At 43.1% G+C, this 24391-nt stretch overlaps 1 protein-coding gene across 1 annotated transcript in view; it reads left to right on the forward strand.

Moving 5' to 3' along the window:
- Positions 1–24391, forward strand: part of OPCML (opioid binding protein/cell adhesion molecule like) — a 1160546-nt gene that overhangs the window by 119758 nt on the left and 1016397 nt on the right. The window lies entirely within an intron of this gene.

Here is a 24391-nt window from a genome sequence, read left to right on the forward strand (position 1 = left end):
GTCTCCACCCTCTTTTCTCTGCCATTGCTCTGGAATGGGCATTCTGCCCCAAGGCTGGCTGCTGTGCCTGCACTGGGACAGGCTTGGGTGAGCTCATGAGGATGTGTCTTTCTGAGACTTCCTTGGTGTCTCCTGTCATGGACTTAAGAAACAGACACTCAGCTTGAGGAGGCAGTCAGTTGACAGTGGACAAAGGAACAAAATGCCTACTGATTTTCCCCTGGAAACAGTCTGGTCAAAATGTGTAGGGTTTCCCCTTCACAAGAAGCAGTTTTCTAATGCTTACTAACTGCATGTCTGCTGATTCTAATCATGTCTGACTGTTTATCTGCAGACGGTGTTAGAACCCATGGTTGAGGGGTGGCACAATGGTTCAACCGGCTAATTATCTGCCTGCAAGCACCAGAATCCCTATGGATACTTGTTTGTATCCCAGTTGCTCTACTTCAATGCAGATCAGTGACTGTGGCCTAAGAAAGCAGTGCAGGGTAGCCCAAAACCTTGGGATTCTGTGCTCACACTGGAGACTCAAAAGAAGCTCCTGGCTCCTGACTTCTGATTAACTTGGCTCTGGCCATTGCTGTCATTTAGGGAGTGAACCCATTGATGGAATATCTTACTCCTTCAGTCTTTCTTTTTCTCTGTAAATGTACCTTTCAAGTAAAAATAAATAGATGTTAAGAAAAAAAAAAATAACCCATGGTTGAGAGAGCTAAGTCCTCAATGCTGTCCTGTTTTGGTCACCATTTGTAAGCCTCTGAGCCACTGCTAAATCAACCATAAATCAGGATCTGTCTCACTCTTCTTGGGTTCTATTAATTCAATAGAACTCACAGAAAGCAGGAAAATGTTCACTGTATCTTGATTTATTTTCGTGGATGTCACAAAGGACCCATCAGAAAAGAGCGAGAGCATGGCACGTGGGTCTGGTGGTCAGCGCTTCCATGCTATCTCTGGGCATGACTCTCCTAGCACTTCCACATGCTCCACTTTCCTTGTCTCCTTGTTCATGGTTTTTTTTTTTTTTTTACAAGGCCTGATCTATAGATCACATTCCTGGAGATCAGAATTGAGACAGAAAGGTAAAACCCTCAAATCCTTTAGTCTCTTAGGGACTAGACTGTTACAGGATGGGGTCTAGCAGATGCATCCTAAGTCACTGCATTAACACAAAGTCAACTGTTTTCAAAGGATTCATGAACAACCCAAGTCATTCCTGTCACTCAGAAAGTGCCAAGGGTTTAAGAGCCAGAAACCAGGGGAAAAGGCCAATAGTGTTCCCTGTCATATCGCAGCAAGAGGATCACTGAACCCACGTTTTCTAGGGACCTGTTGTAAGAGCTGAGGACATGGGGGACAGGGAGGTCAGTTGTTCTCATGGAGCTCCTGGAAACAAGACAATGACGGTAACACGGCAGGTGGCAGAATCACTGAACTGAGAGATTCTGCAGACACCTCTCTGAGGAGCAAGCATTTGGCAAGGCTTCTATCCAGGAAGAGCGAGGTGAGAAGAGAATGGTCTCACTTGGTGAGTCAGTCTCAAACAAGCTTGCTTGGCAAAACTTAGCCATAGTAGCAGAGATGCTCTGGCTGACCATGCAAGGGTTGTTTGTAAAGAAAGCCTGCTGTCGAGATGTCTAGGCCATAAAGGAGTTTTAAAGGGACAGAATCAGAATGAAATGTTAGAGTTCTTTCTAACTGCTGCGAAAAAAATCAGCTACAGAAAGAAACAGAAGCCAGAAGATCAGCTTTTGTTTTATCTTGGAGACAGACGAGCTTCATTATACTTGCATGGCGGTCAGAGGAGTAGCAGTTGACTAGATATGCTGGCCATATTTAGTGGCTTAAAATGACACACATTTCTTATCCTCAATTTCCATTGATGAGTTATCTCTGTGTGTGTCACTGGAACGAAAGAAAGGTAGGTAGGACAGTGTTCATGTGCAGGGAAGCACATACGTTGCTTCCTCGAGTGTTACCAGCGTACATTCTCTTGTGATTATCTAATCAGTGTCATTGTTCAGTGTTTGGCATAGGGTAGATAGAGGATGCTATCAGCTCACAGAGGTGTCTTCTGTCCTTGCACACAGGCCTCTATATCCTAAGTGTGCAAAGCGGTGGGCATTGTCTTCTCCTCCTGCCAGCTGTCTGACCCTATCAGGAAAGTCTCTCAGGTTTTGAAAATTCATGGGATTACATTGCAGCTGGCTGAATAATGCATGATGATCTCCAGATACAAACTTCCTGTCATGTCTGCCAAGTGCAAAACCTCAGCCACGTCTACAAAGTCCCTTGCCCCGTGTATTGCTCTCACGTTCCCATTTCTTGGTCATATAGATGAGGGCACAGGCGTGTTTGGGGAACATTGCTCTGCTACCAAAGGTGAACTTCCATCTCCTCCTGTGGGATCCACCTTGATCCTAACACTGTATCGGTTCTTAGAGACATACACCTTGCAGTCCTGTTTAAAATCTTGAAATGTGGCTACAAATATAGAACCATGGATGCCACCACAGACAGAGAGAAAGAAAATCTGCCTTTAGCACCATTTCCAAGTTACTCATTTGGATGACAAGGCTTGAGACACGCTGCTTTAAAGCACTCACACTTCCTCATCTCCTTTTCTAGTTAGACATCTCAATTCTGCCTGTGTTAGTAAATTGGTTTGTGGAAAGGGCACTTGGTTAAGCAAATCTCAGCTCAACTCTGAGCTATTTTTCCTGTCTTCTGATCATTCCTGGCAACTGATGTCTCTTCCCAGGCCTGCCTGTGTTTCTAGCATCTCTCCAAGGTCAGGATGTCACTTCCAGCAAGGAGTTGAAGGTGCAGACTCCTGGGGTGGTAGGGAAGAAAGGAAAGTGCTTTTAAATGCCACAGTCTGTTCAAATCACTGTGCTGATGAGACTGCGAAGAGCTGGGAACTGGGGATTTGTGAATCCAAGCTGTTAACTGGGTTTCATGGGGAGTTGTCAAAGTCTGAGAATTGGTTTCATCAGAAAGTCTCTGGGCCCGATGCATTCCTCAATGCACAGGGACAGATAGACTTGTTGGAGCTTGTAGTAAGTAAATTTGACTTCAGCACTGTGCGTTTTGCTTTTATTTTATTTTATTTTTACAATAATTTATTATTTTTAAAAATAACGGTTGCATGGTTGATTAGGCTGGGAAGGGTCAAGGTTTAGGGAAAATTAGATGAATTCACTGCTTCCAAATTTGCTATTTCTTCTTATTGTTACTGGGTTAAGGGGAGAAACACGACTTTCCACACATCCCAGTACCCAGGTATGAGGAACCACCACCTCATATCAACCCATAGTCTCAATGTGTACGTATTCTGAGGATTCTGTCCAAGTGGTTTGGATAGTTCTGAAATGCTGCCGATTTCACTTATCCAAGGATGATGTTGTCCGCCCAATATCTGTTGGCTCCATTCACTGAAATTTTTTGTTGTGATCTTTTGTTTGGGGATGTTATCCAGTTAGTTCTGTTCTTCTGCTATAGCACCAAATATTCTCCTTTTACAACAGGGCCTGTGTCCACTGCTAGACCTTTTTCATTATGCAGGGGATGTTTTTGCTGGCGAGTCCAAGAAGCTGGGCCAGGTGTCTCAAACATCACCGGATCCTCCACCCCTAACTCTGAAGATCACATAACTGACACCCATCTATTATGCAGGCCCTGGTTCTCACAGCAGGAGACCCTAGCCCTGCCAGATCCCCCACCCTGGGGTTTATGGAGCCAACATCCACCTAAAAGGTGGACCCAAGGATTTGGCCAAGTGACCCACACTCCACCCATTCCCCTGTACCTGGGGCTCAGGAACCCATCCCAAATCACAGATGTGGGCCCCATAATCTGAACCAATCTACCCTACCCCTGTCAGATCACCTGTCCCTGGGATTCATGTACCTGGCCCCCACTTGGCCAAGGCTGCCATTACTTGATCCACTTGGGCTTCTGCAGTCTTATTATACTGCCTGGCCTAGTCTAGTCTGCCCACTGTTCCAGCTCCTATTGGTGGGTTCTGCAGCTTATCCCAGCCCAGCCTGATTGCTGTCTTGGTCCTAATGTGAAGTAGCTGGTGTTGCAGCCTAATCTGGCTCCTCCTGCCCGCTGTGCTGGCTCTCAGATCTGTCAGTGGGTGTTATGTGCTGGCCCAGACTTTATTTTATATTCAGCACTGTGAGTTTTATTTATCACCATGTAACTAAAGTGTCTTTTCATGGAAACTATGTATTATAAAAATTTTTTTGAATGGATGTCAAAAAAAGTTGACACTGCTTGTGTTCCATTTTCCTATGATCTTTTACAATTGTCCTTCTGTGCCTGTGACTAACGGCGGCCCACTGGTTCTGACTTTGCTGTGTTAATGGAGGACTAACTGTGAAGGTTAAGTCATGGTGCTGGATGTTTGGTGTTCTGCATCTCCTCCTCCACAGTTCAATGTCATGCTGACGTGTAGGAACTTCTGAGAAGCTGGCGTACACTGAAATCAAGAGATTCGGGTTAACCTCTATAAAAACCATGCTTTCCACAAATGTGAAGATCATGTAGCTTGCTTTTTTTTTTTTTAATATGATATAGTTCCATAGACTCTGGTATTTCCCTTATTCCCTCCTCATATCCCCTCTCCCTATACCCCTCACTGAATTTCCTTATATCATTACAATAGTATAGTTCTTTAAAAATAGTTATAAATCCATCATTCTGCTATTTAAGTGTATCCTGACATTGCGGGTATGGACAATGGCAGACAGTCCAGCATCCTATTGTCAAGATATATCCAACAATTTCATTAAGAGTCCATCTTTGATTTAGAAGTAATCATACATCCTGCATTTTATCTTCACATCTGTACGTGATAGACTCTATTACACAGTTATTATACATTCCCATAAATGAAAAGTCATTAAACAAAATCAACAACAGTAAGAAAAATAAAACATTTACAACAACATGATGTTAAAGAACATGCTACTGAATGATCAATGTTTTGCTGAAGAATTTAAAAATAAAAATAAACTATTTGAAGAAAATGATGTTACTATATAACCTTTGAATCAGTGAAGAATTTAGTATGAGAAAAAGCTGTTTTGAAGGAATGAAAATAAAAGCAAAGATATTAAAACCTATGAGATGTAGCAAAAACAGTATTGAAAAGGGCTATTGATCTTGTATTTTGGAAGGAGGTTGACTTATAGCAGAGAGAACTTACGATATTTGTCCTTTTGTGACTGGCTTATATCACTGAGCATAATGATCTCAAGTTGGGACCATTTTGTTGCAAACGGTAGAATTTCATTCTTTTTAGTGGCTGAGCTATATTTCATGGAGTAGATGTACCACAGTTTCTTTATCCACTCCTCTTTGGGCAGGAATCTGGATTGTTTCCCTATCTTTGTTATTACAAATTGTGCTGCTGTAAATTTTGGATTACAGATCCCATTTTATATGCAGATTTTATTTCCTTTGGATATTTTCACAGAAATAGGATAGCTGGATCATACAGCATGACAGTTTTCAGCTCTTTTAACACTCTCCATAAAGATATTCCAGGCTAATGAAAAGGAAAAATAGGCTGGCATAGCCATTCTTATATCAGAAAATTTAGACTGTGATGTGAAAAACATTAAAAGAGATGAACAAGGATACCACATAATTATCAAAGGATCCATCCAATAAGAAGATATCATCATAATAAATGTATATGCACCAAATGCTATGGCACTTAGCTTTGTGAAACAAATATTAATGGATTTAAAGGGAAAAATAAACTCCAATACAATAGTAGTGGGGACCTTAATACCCTATTAACATCAATGGACAGATCAATGAGACAGGAACTCAACAAGGAAACTACTGGACTCACACTGGAGCAACTGAACTTAATATCTACTGAACTTTTCATGCTACAGACAGAGAATAGATTATTTTTTTTAAATCACTACATGGAACTTTCTTCAGGATTGACCATGCTATAAATCACAAGACAAGCCTCAGAAGATTTAAAGTTTATGTACTTTTTAATAAGAAGTTTGATTATAAGTCATGGATCATTTCATAAACTTGACTCTCTTCACCCCCATGGGTCAGTGCATCGGCTGACTGGCAGTCAAATTTGCTACTTTGCATGCTTGTGTTCCCAGCCTAGAGCAAAGTGAATTGTACATAGTAGGTTCTAAGTGAATAATTGTGGAATGGAGAACACATGAATTTTGCCTATTGCATTTTTGCCACCTTTGGAGCCGCCATGCTTCTCAGCAAATGTGTTGAAGCAGTGTCTACAGACCAGGGGAGACTGAGCACCTGCTCTTGCTCCTCTCTCTCTGAGTGGGAGCTGGCCTCTCCACTCTGCCCAGTTCCACTCTTCCGAGGCCTTTGCCTTCATCTCATTGCCAAATTCTGTGGTTGCAGGTAGGACTGCATGAAAGGAACTTTATTAGCTTTCTTTTCATACTCTGACAGGCTCCATCTTGCAGACTTTAATTAAAATGCTTAATTAAGCACAGTTCCAGCAACAGAAAGGTACTCCTCATCCTGGTCAAGTCCCCAAGGCTGGGAGTTTAAGATGAGAAAGAGAGTGAAAGGCAGCAAGCATACATTTCTGCTTTTCCTTCATCTGAGAAACTCAACCCCACAGAAGGGAGGTGAGATCCTGCTTTCTTCTCCCTTGGGATTGGCTTTATCCATGCTGAAAAGAAGTGAATGAATGTTCTTGCCAAAATTTTCTCAAACTTTTGCTGACCCTAAACTTTACCCTTGGGACTCCAGATCTTCAAAGCTGCTTGCATCAATCACCAGTTCCAGATAATGCTCTCTATGCTCTTGCTTTCCCTAGTAACTTCTAGCCTGCCTTTGCCTCCCTCTTCTGATTTCATCCATCCTGTGTGCGCTCTGGAGTAACATGCTTGCATCATGATAAATTTCCTGTGTTCTTATATCGTATTTTGATCTTATCCAAACACAAGTCTGCTAAAAGGAGTGTTGTAGAGTCTTCAAAATGAGAAAAAGAGTTTAATTCTAAGTAGATATTTTGTTTTCATCGAGAAAAGCCTTTTGGAGCTTCTTAAATCAAGTCATATTGCTAATATCAGGGTTTCGAGTCTCATGTATCACATACACTCAATAAAGTCCGATTCTTGCCATCTTATTCCCAGCACCTTGACCTGCTGCTCAATCCCAAGCACATATATCATCTTTATTTTTCAAAGTCAAGGGTGCAGCAATTAAACTCAACCAACCTACCAACCAACCAACCAACCAACCAACCATCCAACCAACCAACCAACCAACCAGGCTGGAAAACTGTGTTACTGTCATGAAGAACTGATTCTTTTTTATTATTCATCTTATAAGTTGAGCTGTTAGAAGTAAGCTAATCAACTGTTTGATAAACAGACCATGTTAAAAAAAAACTTTTATAATATGGCCACATTCTTTCATGAATCCAAGTTGAAGAGCTCCTGTTCCCACCCTCCTGGAATAGAGGACCTCCTAAGCACCTCACTGAGTCTGGCATTTTGGCTTGCTTTAAACTTATTATTAAAAGAGGACTTGCCTGAGGGTATTAGCTATGCCTAAGGAATTAGCTGCATGTAAGAATTTTAAGTGCATCTAAAAACTGACAATATCAGAAGTTTGGAAGGGAAGGTGGTGATTCTTCTGTTGCTTCTGGACACACAATGGGACAGCTACTTTACAGGTAGTGGTCCTTAAGTAGTCCCACTTCAGGTCAAGGAATGACAGCAATTGCTTTGACCTTTCCAGTTCTTGCAGAGACATTCATTATACTTGGAATCTTCTTTACACCCAGCATTGGCACTGTGGTAATGCCACCATTGCATTCTTCTCAAGCCAACGCACTTGACTGTATGAAGTGCTATCCCCTGAGACCATGGGTGCTCCAGTACATAAGGGATAGATAGACTCAGAGAGGATAACTGGTGTGTAGCTGCTTCACTGATCCACAAAGGGAGAGGCGATGGTGTTTTCTGAATGCAAAAGCCTTTTTCTCTTTCTTAAATTTTATGTCATGTGATAATTATTGGCATCCACTTAAAAATGAAAGTTTCCAATGAAGTAGAGTGTCTGTACTTCTGTTATTCCCCACTGCAGGTAGCAAGTAGCATAAAAATATACCAAAAATGTGGTCTGGCTAAAACTTGGGCTTCACTGATTATTTAATAAATTTGGGTAAGAGTACTTATTTACCAATTAGGATTGTACTGTTTGTCCACTGATGTGTTGAAAAAAACAACACAAAGTCATATCTGGCACCTTTCTAAGTCACTACTAAGTCATCTGGAATATTTCCAAGAGTGTAAGGTGATGCTGCCCAGGACAAAAGTGCTTTATGTAACACAGAAAGGAAGCTTGCTGTCTCTCAGAGGATGACAGTTTGTTTGATTTTTTTTTCTTCCAAGGACATTTGGATATTCACAACAGGCTACACATGATTATTCACTTAAAAATGAACCTGCTATGATGTATTGTGTTTTGAGTTCCATCTGAGGTTGCCTAGGCAGTGTAAAACCAAATGAGTAAAACCAAACAAACAACCCTCAACCCCCTAAAAAAAGAAAAACCAGCTTGATAGGTGTTGGAGCTTTCCCTTCTTGTGAAGGACAGCCAGATCCAGCCAATTGTGGTCCATGCTGAGTGCTGTGTCCCAAAGCTTGGGTCACTGCTTTCCTCTTTTGGCTTTGTTCCTTCTCCCAGAAAACGCATTCCAGGACTATGCTAACAGGTGTGCTGGAGAATACAATCAATGGAAAGCTCACATAGGAGTTTTGATTGTTCTTTACATAAATTCTTCCTTAAAAATAGTGGACAAAATTACAGAGCAGGTTTGTATCCTGCTCCATAAACTCCAATGTGAAATAAATATGTTCACTTTCAAAAGAATTAATCCATGTTAGCCTAAATTTGAGCCCAAACTCATGAGCTCTCTGCTCTGTACTCTAGTCTGTATTCAGTGCCAGTGTGCCACCCTTGAACCATGCACTCCATGCCCTTTTTGGTCCCTGGTATCCAAAAACTTTGGTTTCAGTCATCTTGGAAAATTGATCTTCTCAGTTCCAGTGTTGCCACATTGGCCTTCATCCACCATCCTTCCGAAATCCGTTGGCTTCTTCAAGTTTGTAATAATGGACCAATCCCAACTGTACGTCTAATTGAGATCCATCAAGATGCAAGGATGCATCGGAAAGGGCAAGGATTATGGAGGCGACTCTGAGGAGACCTGCTGCTTCTTCCTTTTCAGTCCTGCAAAAACTGCAGTAGAGCTCTTCTAAATTACCTTCCTGAAGGCTCAAGAAAGCTCTTCCCTGTAGCAAGAGTGGGGGAATCAGCATGTACAACATGTCTCCAAGTGATGCTTTCTGCTTTAGGGCTTTATTTAAAATATATTTCTTCTTTAAAGCCCATTTGGAGACTTGCTATGGCATGCTTGTTTCTCACCAATGTAAAAAGAGCCGATGAGAATGAGATTTTTTTTTTCCTTTTAATGTGTGCTTTCACCCAAAGGAAGAAAAAAAAAAGCAAGAAAAAAATCCCACAATTTCTAAATCAGCTCCAAAAGAGAACCAAAGAGAATGGAAACTAAAGTGTGCTGTGCAACTCTTCTCAAGGGAACAGTTATAACCCAGAAAAGAAGGCTCAGCAAATGTTTGGCTCCTTGCAATGGTCCCAGTGCAGAGGTCTTGCTCCTTCTTGCCTTCCCCAGCCACAGGCTCACAGCATAGCAAAGGTCCAGCTCTCCTAAAACAAAACATTTTGCCAGAACTCTACAGATTATGAATATTGAAGACGGTCAGATGCAATTTGCATAACCATCATCTGGGTTAACTGGAGACAGGACTGCACTCAGAATAGTTGTCCAATTTTCTCAAGCATTGACACAATAAAATGTTGGGAGCCACTCCGTACAGGCTGAATAAGATGCAGGTGATGGATCTTAGAATGCCTTTCAGTAGTCACCAGTCCATTCTTACCAGACTCTTCCAGGCTCATCTGTATGTTCACATCTAAATTCTGTATGCCTATATTTTAAACATATATGAGACAGAAAGAATGCTTCCATCTGCTGGACCACTCCCCAGATGCCCAGGACCACTGAGGCTGAGCCAAGACTGAAACCAGCAGCCAGAAAGCTAATCCAGGTCTATGAAAGACCCAATCACTTAGGTAATCATCACTGCCTTGCTGGGTCAGTGTTGGAGTCAGGAGCTACAGCGCAGCATGTAACTCAGGCACTCTAATGCCTAGGTTCAACATCTGCTCCTGTTGATGTTTTCAGCCTTGAGACGTGCCAAATTCTGTACCAGTTAGCAAACTCTACCCTTTCCTCTTTCTTCAACTTTCATTTCATTTGTGCTCTGCCTGTCCCTAGGTCAGTAATAGCTGCACTAGGTAGGTAGCTGCACATCCTGCCTGTGTGTTCTCAGCACATTGTACTTTTCTTGACTGGAGGACTTAATCACATGATGCAACATTGCCTGTCTCCCCGAGTGTAGTGCAAGATCCACAGGGACAGAAACTTTGTACTAAAAAAGAAAATCCATATACTATAGAACCTGGCACCCTGCCTCCTGCTGAGGGACCATTCAACTAATACTTGAGTAGCAATTTGATAAAGATGTTAACTTCAGAAACTAAACTCTTTCTGAATAGGCTAGACCTACCATTACAGCTGCCTTGGGCAACTGTCCAAATCTCAGCCTTATCAACGATAAACCTGAAATATCTTTTATAACAGGTAATAGAAAGTCTAAGGATAAAATGGATATGCAACAGCTGGTATCTGGAACAAAACAGGATCTCAATGAGGTAATTATTAGATGCTTAGGTTTAGTGCTAAATAAAATGTGGTTGATGTTGCTTCAATTCCCTACTCCCACTGTGAGACAAGGTGCTTGTAGATTGCATCTGCTGAGCAAATCTTCTCATTGGCAATCCCATCCTTATTACACCTTATCCCAAAGAGTTTTCTGAACTCCCTGCTAATCACCGTGTTGTTTCCTTCTGTCATGTTTTCTAAACTCATCACTGAACTGTACAAGATCCCTGGCTTGAAAATCGTGAAAGCCATTTCCCAACACTCAGGTTCTAGAATCATATGGTCTGTAACTGAGCTCTGCAAAGCTGTCACATTTCTCTGCACCACCATTTGTCATCGCGATATTAAGTGGGTCCTCTTGAATGCCCATATCCACCATCTTGAAGTGACCTGCCATTCTCAGGATCCATGCTAATGGCTTCTGCTTTCTGCCAGCTAACTCAGGGCACACCCCAGAAACCCAGCTGCTGAGGCGGGTGAATAATAAAGGTTTCTAATCCTTTGACTCTGCTTTCTAGGATGGCAAATTGGAAGGCAACAGTAGTGTGTGATTCCTAGGAATGCAATCCAGAATGATATGAATTAGATGTAGGCAAGAACCTGAGGTTCATCTGTTCCAGAGGTTCTTACCTGGGGGGTCCGAGAATTGCCAGGGGTCTCAGTCCCTTGACATTGCAGTTCAGGTCTGGGAGAAGGTGTGAGGTTTATAGTTTTGAAATGAGCCTGGGGCATTGTGGCATTATGGGTAACACCACCACTTGCCTCGTCACCAGCCCATGTGGGAGTACAGCTTTTGATCATGGCTGCTCTACTTCCGATTCCAAATCCTGAAAGCGTAGTAAATAATGGTTCAAATACTTGGGTCACTGAAGCCATGTAGGAGATACATGTGCAGTTCATGGCTCCTTCTTTGAGCCTTGCTCAGCATTAGCTATTGTAGCCATTTGAGGATTGAACCAGTGGATATAAGAGTTCTTTCTCTCTACCTCTTTTTATTTTTAAAAATTTATTTTATTTTTATTGGAAAGTCAAACATACAGAGAGGAGGAGAGGCAGAGAGGAAGATCTGTCCATTGATACACTCGCCAAGTGGGTGCAACAGCTGGAGCTGCACCGATCCAAAGCCAGGAGCCAGGAGTTTTTCCTAGGTCTCCCATGCGAGTGCAGGGTCCCAAAGCATTGGGTCATCCTCGACTGCTTTCCCAGACCACTAGCAGGAAGATGGATGGGAAGTGGGGCCACCAGGTTTAGAACTGGTGCCCACGTGGGATTCTGGTGCATGCAAGGCAAGGACTTTAGCTGCTAGCTTATTGCACTTGGCCGTCTCTCCCTCTTTAACTCTATCCATCTCTTCCTCCCTCCCTCTTTGTGTGTGTATGTGCCTCTGCCTCTGTTATTTTGCCTTTTAAATAAGTAAATATGTTATTTTTTATTTTGCTTCTGGAGCTGACATTATAGCACAATGAATTAAGCCACTGCGTGTTACACCAGCATTTCATATGGTTGCCAGGTCATGTCCCAGCTGCTCTACTTCCAATGCAGTTCCCTGATAATGTGCCTATGAAGCCAGAAAAACTGATCTAATTTCTTGGGTTCCTACATCCTCATGGTAGAGCTGGAAGAAACTCCTCGTTGCTGTCTTCAATTTAATCCAGCAGTGGCTATTGCAGTCATTTGGGCAACCAATGAGCGAATGGAAGATTCTCTCTCACACTCTCTCTCTCAATCTTTCAATGTATTTCTCCTTCTCTGTCTTTACTTATCTTACAAATAGATAAATAGTTCATTTCAAAAAAGTGTCCTGGGAAATTCTGCCAGATGCTTTCTTAACTAGTCCACTTTTAGTGTCTCTGAAGAAAGTGTTCAACCTGTGAAGCTCCCTTCTCTGGGGAGCAATTGTAAGCTGGGGAAAGCAAGCACAGAGCACTGAGCTTCGAACAGCATGTCTGGGTGCAGACACTCTGCACATCTGTATTAGACAACACCCCATCACTTGCAGTGGGGCACTCACCATCCATGGATTCTTGAGTGAATGTGGCCCCCTACCTCCACCCCACTGAGAGCTGCCTTCCATCAACCGTTGCATGCTGGGGTAAGTTTCCATAATAAAGCTCTCTCAAGCACAAAATAGGTACCTAATGGAATGTCATTTTTCTGGGCAGCAAATTCACATGTAAGCACAAAATCTTTACTTTATTGCTTTATATCATGGAACACAGCTATATCTGAAGATTGATGAGTCTAGTTAACCCTCTAATCCCAACTCCAGAGATGAATATTGGACATTAATTCAAAAACCTGTCTTCCAATTCTGATTCTAGATGCTGCTTTCTTAAATACAATGGGATTGCCTAGAGGTCATAGTGGGGCTCATTCCCAGGGCTGGCTCCATCATCCTAAAACATGTTTAGATAGTCTCGAAGCAGTCAAGTAGATGGGTTTAGCCATAAAGGGAGTACCCCAAACATACGTGGAGTTTGGCTGCAGTGGTCACAGTGTGGGTTCCATACTACTTCAAAATCATGGGGTTTAGGAGCAATGGCTGGGAATCCCCACTTTTCTACTGTGTGGCTTCCATCAGCTGATCTTTGTATCTGTTTCTCTGACTAATGAACTTTGCAAATTAACCTCCCTGCTACTCTGTAATTATGATGAAGGTTTCAGGAAATCACTTAAGCGTATGTTTCCATCACCCCAAGTCTATTCCAGCCGGACAGCCAGCTCGCTGTGCCGATTTCACAAAGATAGTACCATTTACCAGTCTTCTGACCTCTGAATTGACAATTAATTATTACATTCAGGGCCCAAATTACCCCTAGTCTCCATGTGCCCAGCTTTATCTCTCTCTGCACACACAAGCTTGGCTTTTAATTAAAGGCCCTCCAAATTAAATGAAAACAAATTCAATTATTACATCTCATTGAAACAGCTCACAACATATCCTGACAGCATTTATCCAATGGGCAACCCAGGGAGGGCTCGGCCCTTCAACTTAATGTGCCCAGAAAATGATTTTTTCTTATCATTGCTTGAACAGGTTTTTTGCCACTGGGTTGGCCCTAGCTGTGGTCTTAGCTGTCTCTGAAACCATGTGGCTTGAATACAATTTCTCTGTTCTCTATCTTTTCTGATCTCTACCTCACTCTCATTCTCTCCTTCTGCAAGGAAAGAGAATGGCCTCTTGGTCTGCCCCCTCGGAGCCTGGGAGATAATTACCTTCCATCTCCCCAGTTTGAAGCTGCAACTCAGACATGCACCCCTTAGGTTTAGATACTTATCCAAAGCCCGTAGGTCCAAGGGACTGTGCATGCTCTGGGCTCGCCAAGCTGCCCCAAGTTAAGAGGAATGTACGCTGAACTGCAATTATTGTTACCTAACATCATAACAATAATCATAAGAACCCAATGTTTATTGAGGTCTGTAAATGTGCCAGACATGCAAACAGCAGGCAATTAGACAGAGGCCCTCCCCAGTGGACCTATTATCCAGTGGAAGCAAGGCGAGCCCCAAACAGAAAACGCAACAGAAATGAAGTGAAGGGATTGCTGAGGAGGGAGAAATTGTTTTCTTTTTGGATGAGCGGCCAGTGGGGATCATGCCTCTCCTTTGTCTGGGCTACCTTGCTTGGACTGCACCTGCTGCAAGGATTTCTTCTGGATGTGCAACTCTTTAACTCAGCGCCCTGGGGTTAGCCAGCTTGGGAGAGCAAGAGCATTGGATTGGGAGTCAGAAAGCTGGATCTCGGCACCCCTGTAGGGTTTGACCCTAATCTGATCTCAGAAAGGCTTGCTCAGTTTCTGTAAAAGGATGCTGGTGATCCTGCCAGAGGCCCCAGGCACCACGCGAGCAGCCTTGTAGATCCGCTTCAGCAGACCCTATAAGGAGAGTGTGCACGGGACAGCCGGTAGGGGAGAGGCTGAAGAATCTGAATGAGGACCAGGAGCTGGGGGGGGGGGGGGGGGGGGAGGGCCAGGGGAGGGAGTCCAGTTCTGTTCCGTTCCATTTCTTTTTCCTGGTTGTACTGGTCTGTTAGTCCCAGCTGGCGACAGTGACCCAAGGGCAGATGGCAACAGGAAGGGAACTCAAAGGTCACAGAACCTCCCCTGATTCATTTGCAAGCAGGGGAAAGCAAAGCAGAACTAGGTATGGCTTGAGGAGAGGGAGTGGCAGGCCCAGCCTCCTGCTGTAATGAATGGTCAGCTTGGTGTGCCTCACCCTTTGAGGGAAGAGGCGTGCATGGAGCACCTGAAACGTGGGGCAAGAGGACACTGTGTCCCTGTGCCGAACCCCCGCGGGCTTCTGAAGCCTCCCCCAGCTGAGTCCGCCCAGAGGTGGCACCAGGATGCATGCTTCCTTTTTGTACATTCTTGCTTGAGCAAACATCCCTAATCATCACTTTCCCTGCATGTCCTGTGTGAGGGAGGCACACACAGTGAAAGCGGGCCTGGGATGAATGTCCAAGAATGGGCAGAGTCTCCCAGGTTTTTGTAATCTGATTGCGGGTGAAACTTGGAAGCATCAAGTTTCACTTTGCTGCAGCGGTTCCTGCAGTTCCTGTACAAGCTTGGGATGGCATGCTAGCACATGGCACATGCATAGCTGTGTCAGTCGCATTATTCTGCTTGAGACTGAGTTTTGTCCAGGCAGAGCCAGTGCCTTTGTTTCTAAATTCGAAAGCTTTGAAACTCCAAAAACCAGTATTGCCTCATTTATCCTATTTATCCTCTGACTTGAGCGAAGTACAAGATTGATTCAGACGCTCCCAACTAGCACAACTTCAGTTTGCCCTGAGCTCCGCTTGTACTGTGCGCGCCCTGTCATTATGGCTTTTTTTTTTTTTTTTTTTTTTTTTTAAGTAAGGGAACAAGAGAAAGCGAGAGAGAGCCTGTCGTTGTTATGAAGTAAGCTTGATCCCATCATGGAGCTTTAAGAGGCAGTGTAGCTATGAAGCCACTGCTCATGTGGCCCTGGGGAAGTCACTTTATCTCTCTAGTTCTCCATGAGAATGGTGTTTGTAGGCTTGTCATAAAGATTGCACTAGAAATAAGTAATACATGAATTGCAACACTGCCTGACAAATTATATCATTCAAGGGAACATCAAAATATTCCAGTAGAAATTGAATAATAAGGCAAGATTATTTGGATGGAAAATTACAAAGTTGAAATTATGCACTGCCTTTTTTGCATAGTTAATATTTTGTTAAGCTTTGTGAGTCCCTTTGTGTAGGTAACAGATTTCTTATTCTCACAAACCCAAGGATGCACAGAACAAATCCTAACTTCTTATACTGTGGAAAGTGACCTGATTTGGAGATGAGGTCTCTCCAGAGCAAATCAAGTTAAGACAAGGCCAAGCTAGAGTAGGGTAGACCCTCACCAGTGGGTGATGTTCTTATAAAGAAGAGAGAAATACCAGTGCGATAGTGTAGCAGTTAAAGTTCTCACCTTGAATGCACCAGGATCCCATGTGGGCACCAGTTCTAATCCCGGCTGCCCTGCTTCACACCCAGCTCTGCTTGCGGCCTGGGAAAGCAGTCGAGGATGGCCCAAAGCTTTGGGACACTGCATCCGTTTGGGAGACCCAGAAGAGGCTCGGGGAGTGAACCATCGGGTGGAAGATCTTCCTCTCGGTCTCTCCTCCTCTCTGTACATCTACTTTTCCAATAAAAATAAATAAATATTTTTTAATAAAAGAAGAGAGAAATTTGAACACAAGCATACCGTCAGAGGGAAGAGGGTGTGCAGGCAAGGAGAGTAAACTGAGCAAGCACAGGGAATAGAGTGAAAAACCACATGACGACCAAGGTAGAGAGCGGAGGAGTGCCAGGGACTGCTACGAACTACCAAAAGTTAGGAGAGGAGCATGGCAGAGTCTCCATGAGATCTTCCACAAAGAACAACCGCTGCAAACCACTGGACTTTAGACCTCGAGTCTTCAGAGCTGTGAGAGAGGAAATGTCTCTCACAGACATGCAGCTAATGGTAAATTACAGGTGAATAAGTTTGATCTACCACTTGATGCATCCAAGGTAACATCTACTGCAGTGGTTAAAATGTCCAAGATTACGGCCAGGGAATATTTGCTGAATTGGAGGCATTCATCTTCAATATGAGTACAGAACCATGGAATCATATTAGCAGAAGTATGGACCTGGTGCTATGGTAAAGCAAGTGAAGTTGCCAGCATCCCACAGGGGTGTCATTTTGCATCCTTCCGGCATAACTTCTAGTCTAACTTTCTGCTAATGCTCCTGGGAAATAAACAGAAGATGGCCCAGGAATTAGAGTCCCTGCCTCCCACGTGGGAGACCTGGATGGAATGTCTGGCTGGCTCATGGATTCAACGTGGAACAGCTCTGACTGTATTAGCCATTTAGAGAGTGAACCAACAGGAAAATGACTTCTCTCTGTCTCTCATTAGCTTTTGCTCTTGCTCTCCTCCCCACCCCCCCACTCTCTGTGTAACACTGCTTTTCAAATAAACATAAAAAGCATTAAAAACATTCAGTGGAAATTCAGTTGATCAGTTGACTTGCAGCCACCTATTGGAAACTGAATAAAGGGTATTGATTTGTCCTATTTTGCTCTGGAAGTCCCTTTAAGTCATAATATAATATGACTAGGTAATTGGAGAGATAGCAGTTCTGTCAAATGACCCTTTTTTTTTTTATTGTTGCTTACATTGTATTATGTAGTACAGTTTTATAGGCGCTGGGGATTCCCCCCACCCCTCCCATACCCCTCCCCCCATGGTGGATTCCTCCACCTTGTTGCATAACCATAGTTTAAGTTCAGTTGAGATTCATTGCTTGCAAACACATGCCTAGCATAAAGTTCAGCGTCTTATTGTCCAGATAAGTTCAGTGGCCTCTTGGGGAGACCTTCTATGGTCTGAAGATAGGTCTAACAGAGTAAAGATCTGGTCAGTTAAAAGCCCCAACAAGGCCTCAGTATCAATATACAACATTATGGAATTAATTGACATAGTATTGGGTAAACAATATGTTAAAAATAATGCAAGTTCCCTTCTTCGAAACATCTGGGTTGAGACAGTATCAATGACAGGTTCAAAAAATAACAAACAACCAAACAAAAAATTACAGGTTAAATCAAGGCAAACATGTGGTATCTAATCTTTTGGGATTCGCTCATTTCCCTTAGCATTATAGTTTCCAGTTGTGCCCATTTAGCCACAAAGAATTGCATTTTGTTTTTTTTAATAGCTGAGTAGTATTCCATGGAGTAGATGAACCAAAGCTTTCTTATCCAATCTTCTGCTGATGGGCATTTCGGTTGCTTCCATGTTTTTGCAATTACTGATTGTGCTGCAATGAACATAAAAATACCATGTTACAGGCCTGGCACTTATGGTGTTAGCTAAAGCACCTGTGTCCTGTGTCACAGCTCCTGGATTTAAGCCTGGACTCCACATCCTGACTCATTAGCTTCCAACTAAGCAAACTGTGGAAGGCAGCTGGGGATGCCTGAAGTAGTTGTGTTTCTGCCACCAGCATGACAGATCTACTTTGGTTTTCTGCTCCTCAACCATTGCTCAGGGGCTAATGTAGACATTTGGTGCAGTGAAGGAGAACTAGTTGGTGGGTAGCCTTCTCTCTCTCTCTCTCTTTTCTTGCTGTGCTGTTTCCCTCTCAGATAAAAATAACAACAACAAAAAGCTAATAAATGGAAAGTAGGTTCCAATGGGGGTCATTACCTCTGTGGTCCAGTCCTGGGTTTATTCTGTGTAATCAGCTCACCTCATAGACGGACCCATGACTACAGCTCTGACTGCAACATTACTGGATAACTGCAAATAGATAAAAATGAAAACAAACACATCAATCAAGATATGACAGGTATTTCCATAGCTAGCTAGCTAGATCATGTTGCTGTTGAATACATTTCATCCACAAACATTTATGGAATGATCTGCTGTGTCCCTGGCACTGGACTGGAATGGGCCACCATGGTAAGACAAGACCAAAGACAAGAGCCGCCTCTTATGAAGTCCGTATGATGTGCCAGGTGGTAAAGTAAGCATACCAAAGTGTTGTGCTTCACCATCATTGTTGTTGAGGTAGTCCATTTCACAGACAGTATGATACTCTTAGAAGATTTAGATACTGTCAAGGTCACACTATAAAAGCAGTAAAGAACCAGTTTGACTCTGGACAGTCTGACTCTAGACCTCTGATCCTGTGCGCGCACACACACACACACACACACACACACACACACACACACACAGTGGTACCTCTGGCAGAGCTCAAAGCGCAGCAGTAGAGAAGGCAAGAAAAAAATGGCCTTTGAGTCACAAAAAGAATCCTGTTGAGGGAACTACCAGCTGGAGCCCCAATTTAAGATTTCCCTGAATTCCAGCCTCATGCAGGCTTGTACAGAAGTGAGAGAAGAAAACAGCCCTGTAGCTGATTTAGCAGGATAATTCCTACCCCAGTTTGACCTCAGGTTCTCTGGTAGCCACCATGAGCTTTTGTGGTGGAGTTTCTGCAGATGCACAAACCACAAGGTCAACCCACTGGGCTGTTTCTCTTAAGGGAAGATACAAGGAAAACGTCACTGGCTGTCCTCGGGAGCTGGCTACTTGCTCCTGGTTTCACCTTCTCGTCAGCTGGGCAAAGCTGCACCTTTGTAACTCTGCAGGTTCATGGTCAATGGAAGAGCCCAGGCAGAAATGCCTGCGATGGTGAGACCTCTGACCTGTGCTGCACAGCTACATGCCACCACTGGATTTCACGTGCAAGGTTGTTAAAGTCCTGGCCATGTACTGCCTCACCGAGCTGTTCCCAGTTGGGCTTGCTCAGGCTCAGCTGGGGTTTCAGACATGGACAATTAGCACCATCTTTCAGAATCTTCTGGATTGCCACACGGAGGCCCCACTGTGAAATGTATTGTCTAGGGTTTCAGAGGACTTCCCATAGGCTGTTGTGAAAATTTCACATTCAACCATTTCCTACCTCACTGAAGCCTTGAAAGGGGTGTGGATCTGCTGCATAAGAGCCATTTTTAGTCTGGATTTGGTGTAGGGGAGATTGTGGGTGAGGGACAATCCTCTCTTGAGGAGATTGGATGTTTCCCTAGCTACTAGTTCCTAATCATATTTTATATATAAATAAAGATTTATTTATTTGTATTGAAAAGGCAGATTTACAAAGAGAAGGAGAGTCAGAAAGATCTTTTGTCTGCTGGTTTACTTCTCAAGTGGTTGCAATGGGTGGGCAGAGCTGGTCCAAATCCAGGAGCCTGGAGCCAGAAGCTTCTTCCAGGTGTCCCACATGGGTACAGTACCTCAAGCCTTTGGGCCTTCCTCGACTGCTTTCCTAGGCAAGGAGTTGATTGGAAAGTGGAGCAGCCAGGACACAAATCAGCACCCAGATAGGATCCCAGTGCTGGCAAGGAGAGGATTTAACCACTGAACCCCCAGTGCTGGGCCGTACTGTTTGGAATGAACTTTTCAAATCTCAGACTTCTAAAAAATAATCACATGAACAACCAACCTGCCGTGTGCACAGAGTGCTAACAATAATAATAGGAACACAACATTTACAAATTTAAAAATACTTCAGAAAGTTGTTGGAAAAAATACAAATAAAAAAGCAAGTGCATTTTGGACCAAAAGTGTTTGAAATCCTTGCCTAAAATTTTTTTTTCATAATATAAATTTTCATGGACTTTTGGAAACCCCCTTAGATGCATGGGCTTCAAAACTTTTTTTCCACCAAAGCAAACTTGTTTCAAATCCATTTTCCATGAAGTTTTGAAAGTCCTATCATAGAACAACTGGTAAACACACACTGTGTCACTTTTGGACAGTGACACTGAACAAAACATGCTAACTCCCAGTGCCTTAGTGTCTTGATGTTTAATGCATCACCAGAATCACAAATTCTTTTCATAGGCTTTTTCAGAAAAATCAGTAAGATAATGTATGTGAGAGTGCTTCACAAATTATAAACTATTATAGAAGGCTTAGTTATTTTTATAGAAAATACATATGAATTTTCTGCCCTTTTGTATTATTCATTTTCTTTCTCTTTCAGGTGGATATTTGATTCTTATCTCACTTCTCTGGAGTTCTGTATATGCCCAGCTCCATTATTTCATTTGACTTTCACACCACGTCTGTGTTACCTACACAACATAGCACAACATAGTGTGTTTGAAGTCTAATATTTAAAATAAGTTGGGCTCTGACTTCCAGGCCTTTTGGTGCTTATTATTATTATTATTATTTTTAATGTGAACTTGGAAGAATGATTATATTGAGTTATTCATGCTTAGGGAAACTCTACTTCGTGGTAACCTTTTCTTTGCCTCCTGAGGTTCACATATCACAAAAGAGCAGAGTCCTAAAAGGAAAACCATCTCTGGTCCCAGGAAGCCACTGGCTTGTTGTGCTAGGAGAGGGGACATTTTCAGAGCAGTGGACGCGTATCCTGGGAAGCTGTCCCAGGAACATGCCCTCTAAGGTGCCCACTTTGAGTCAAGTGTCTAAAACAAGGTAGCCTCAACTTGGCCAGCGCAGGTCTAGTCTCTGGATCTCAGTTGAAGGAGTCGTGGAACAAGGACTACCTTTGGTGGCATTGTATGCTTCAAACCCGTCACTTCCCTTCACAATGTTGGCCCTCTTCCTTTTTCATTCAAAGTTAATTATGGCAACATAACATAGAGGCTGTTACCATTTTACTTGTTTTCTGGTGTAGTGGTCATGACCTTGAGGACATTCATAGCATGACACAGCCATCAAGTCCGCCCTTCCTCAGAAGGGTGATTTTCAGAGTGAAATGAAATAATTTCTGTGAAAGGAAAGCAAAGCATTGTTGCGGAATTTATTATTCAGTTCTTTAGCACAGGGGAATAGACTGCCTCCAAAGAGTGGCTTAGTTGAGAAATGGCTTGATTAGCTGAGAAAATCATCTCCCAGAAATATGACAAATTGGAAACGTACCTTGGTCAATACCTTGTAGACACAGCTTACTGACAGGGAGAGTGTAGATGACCTGGAGCACATGGACTCATGTCAAACTCTCTACAAATTTGTGAATGATGGACTTACAACTTTTTTGAAGGATTATGCTATTGTAATAATATGGGGGGTGGTGGGGTCAGTGGAGGATAGTGGACTTGGGGAGGCAGGAAGGGAGATCCCAGAGTCTGTGGAACTGAGTCATAAAATAAATAAATAAATTAGTTAAAATAAGCAAATTCATGTTAATCACTTCCTGACTCGAGGCTAAGTTAGAAGACGTTCACTCTACCTCTGCCCAGGGCATTTAAAAAGTATGTTTCAGGAAGTGAGAAGGGGGCTATGCGGTCCAGTGACCATGTCTGCAAAGAGTCGAGCGAAAGAGCTTTCCCATGTACAGAGTTCTGATGTTCCTCTAGATGATGGGAGGCCTTCTGACTTCATCCAAGCCAGATTTTCCATCCTAAATTCATAGGATCATCAGTCCTGCTTGCAAATGCAGTGTGGGGCAGGCGTGTGCATTCATTAGTAGACAAGTGCATACAAGCATTTGATATATGGCCTTAATCTGGTTAAATTTAAGAGACTGGATTAAAGAGAAGATAAACGTGGAAATGTTCTTAGGGATGGAGACTCTATGACTTGGGTCTCTGTGAGGGCACGCTTTGCCTGGGTTATTTTAAACATTTTTGCTCTTTTGTAAAATAAAATGTGTAGAGAGACGGGTTAAGGGACACTCACAACCAGTTGCTTTGCCTACTGGACCCTCACTACCCAGAGGATTCATGCACATGATATGCAAAGGCAGTGTGGTAGTGCTGCAAATGTACTGTGGACAGAATATGGGGAACAGTGCTTAGGGTGGCAATGAAGATGATGGAACTTACTGTGCCTTTTGCACTTCGCCAAATAGGCCAAATATGGCTTTTCCATTTAACTTCAAATTCACTGGAGCTTAAATATGTGAATGAGCTGCCCAAGGTTATGCAACTAATAAGAAGCAGAACTAAAATGAAGTTCTCAGCTAACTTGCATTTAGCCTAGCTGCCAACATAAACGATCGCTAGAAACAATAGCCTAGTTCACAGGTTCAAAGATAAGGAGGTTTTCACTTTCATTCTTTTTTTTAATTAAATATTATTATTGGTTGTCTAATCATATTTTAAGGATTTATTTTATTGATATGAAAGGCAGAGTTGCAGAGAGAAAGAGAGAAGGAAAGAGATAGGTATTTTCCACATGCTGCTTTACTCCCCAAATGACCAGAGTGTCCAGGGATGGGCCACCCCAAATTCAGAGCCAGAAATTTCAGCATCTATACCTCTAACCTAGGCACAGGGGCCCCCAAACTTGGGTGATCCTCCACTGCCTTTCCAGCCAAGGGATATATTAGAAGGGAGTTGAATTGGAAGTGAAACAACAGGTTCTTAAACTGTTGCCCATATGGGATGCTGGCATCAGGAAGTGGCTTAACACATTACCTCACCGGCCCCTTCAATTATCTTTGTATTGGAGGAAGTATTTAAAAAAAATTCACAAAAGTGAAGAATTACGTGGGAGTCGGCATGATGGTGAAACGGGTTAAGCCACTGTGTGTGTTGCCAGCATCCCATTTGGCCCTGATCTATTCTGATCCAGCTTGCAGAGATGCGCCTAGGAAAGCAGAGGAAGATAGCCTGAGTTTTTTAATCCCTTGCTGCTCATATAGGGACACTATTTGAAACTCCTGGCTCTCGGTTTCTGCCTGGCCCAACCCTGAGTATTACAGCCATTTGGGAGAATGAACCAACGAATGGAAGATTCTCTCTCTCTTTCTCTTGCTGTCTTTCAAGCAAGCAAATACTTTTAAGAAATAATTATGCAATAAATATCTGGTTATCCAACACTTGATTGAGTTATGACAGCCCGGTTGTGGTTTCAGCTTTATCACTGTCCACAAGGACGTGGCATGTTCTGATTCTGCCTGAAATGCAGTTGTGCTTTGGCATTCTAAAAAGCCTGGCAAAACAGACACAAGTTTCTGTGCTTTGGGAATGTAGAGCAGTGATTCCCAACAGAAGCTTGGTTTAGTGACTGGGGATCCACAGTGAAGACAATTAAAAGGAAAGCATTGTGCGGTGTTGGTGACTGTGACCAAGCACTTGGGCCATCATCCTTCGCCTGCTCAGTCCCATCCACAGAGATTAGATCCAAGCTCACTTGCACCAGCACTCTGATACGGGATTTGGGCAGGCAGAGCACTGGCTTAATCCGCAGTGCCACAATGCGCATTACATGGACTTGTGCTTGCTCCTGATTTCACCTGTCTGCTGATACAGGCTCTGAGAGGCAGCGAGGATGGCTCAGGCGGGTTCCTGCCCCGTACAAGGGAACCTTGACCTAGGTTCTCAGATCTTGGTTTTGGCTCTGGCTTTGGTTCATAGAGGATCTCTGAACAGTGAATTAATGAGTATGTGCATGTCCATGTACGTGTGTATATGTGTGTTTTGGTCTTGTGGATTAAACAGAGGTGCAATCAGTAAAAATCCTCGTATTTCCTTGTGGCAGAACAAAGGAAGGACATGCCAT

Source organism: Ochotona curzoniae, unplaced genomic scaffold, assembly GCF_017591425.1.
Source record: "Ochotona curzoniae isolate NIBS_2020 unplaced genomic scaffold, NIBS_Ocur_1.0 contig_832, whole genome shotgun sequence".
Lineage (NCBI taxonomy): Eukaryota > Metazoa > Chordata > Mammalia > Lagomorpha > Ochotonidae > Ochotona > Ochotona curzoniae.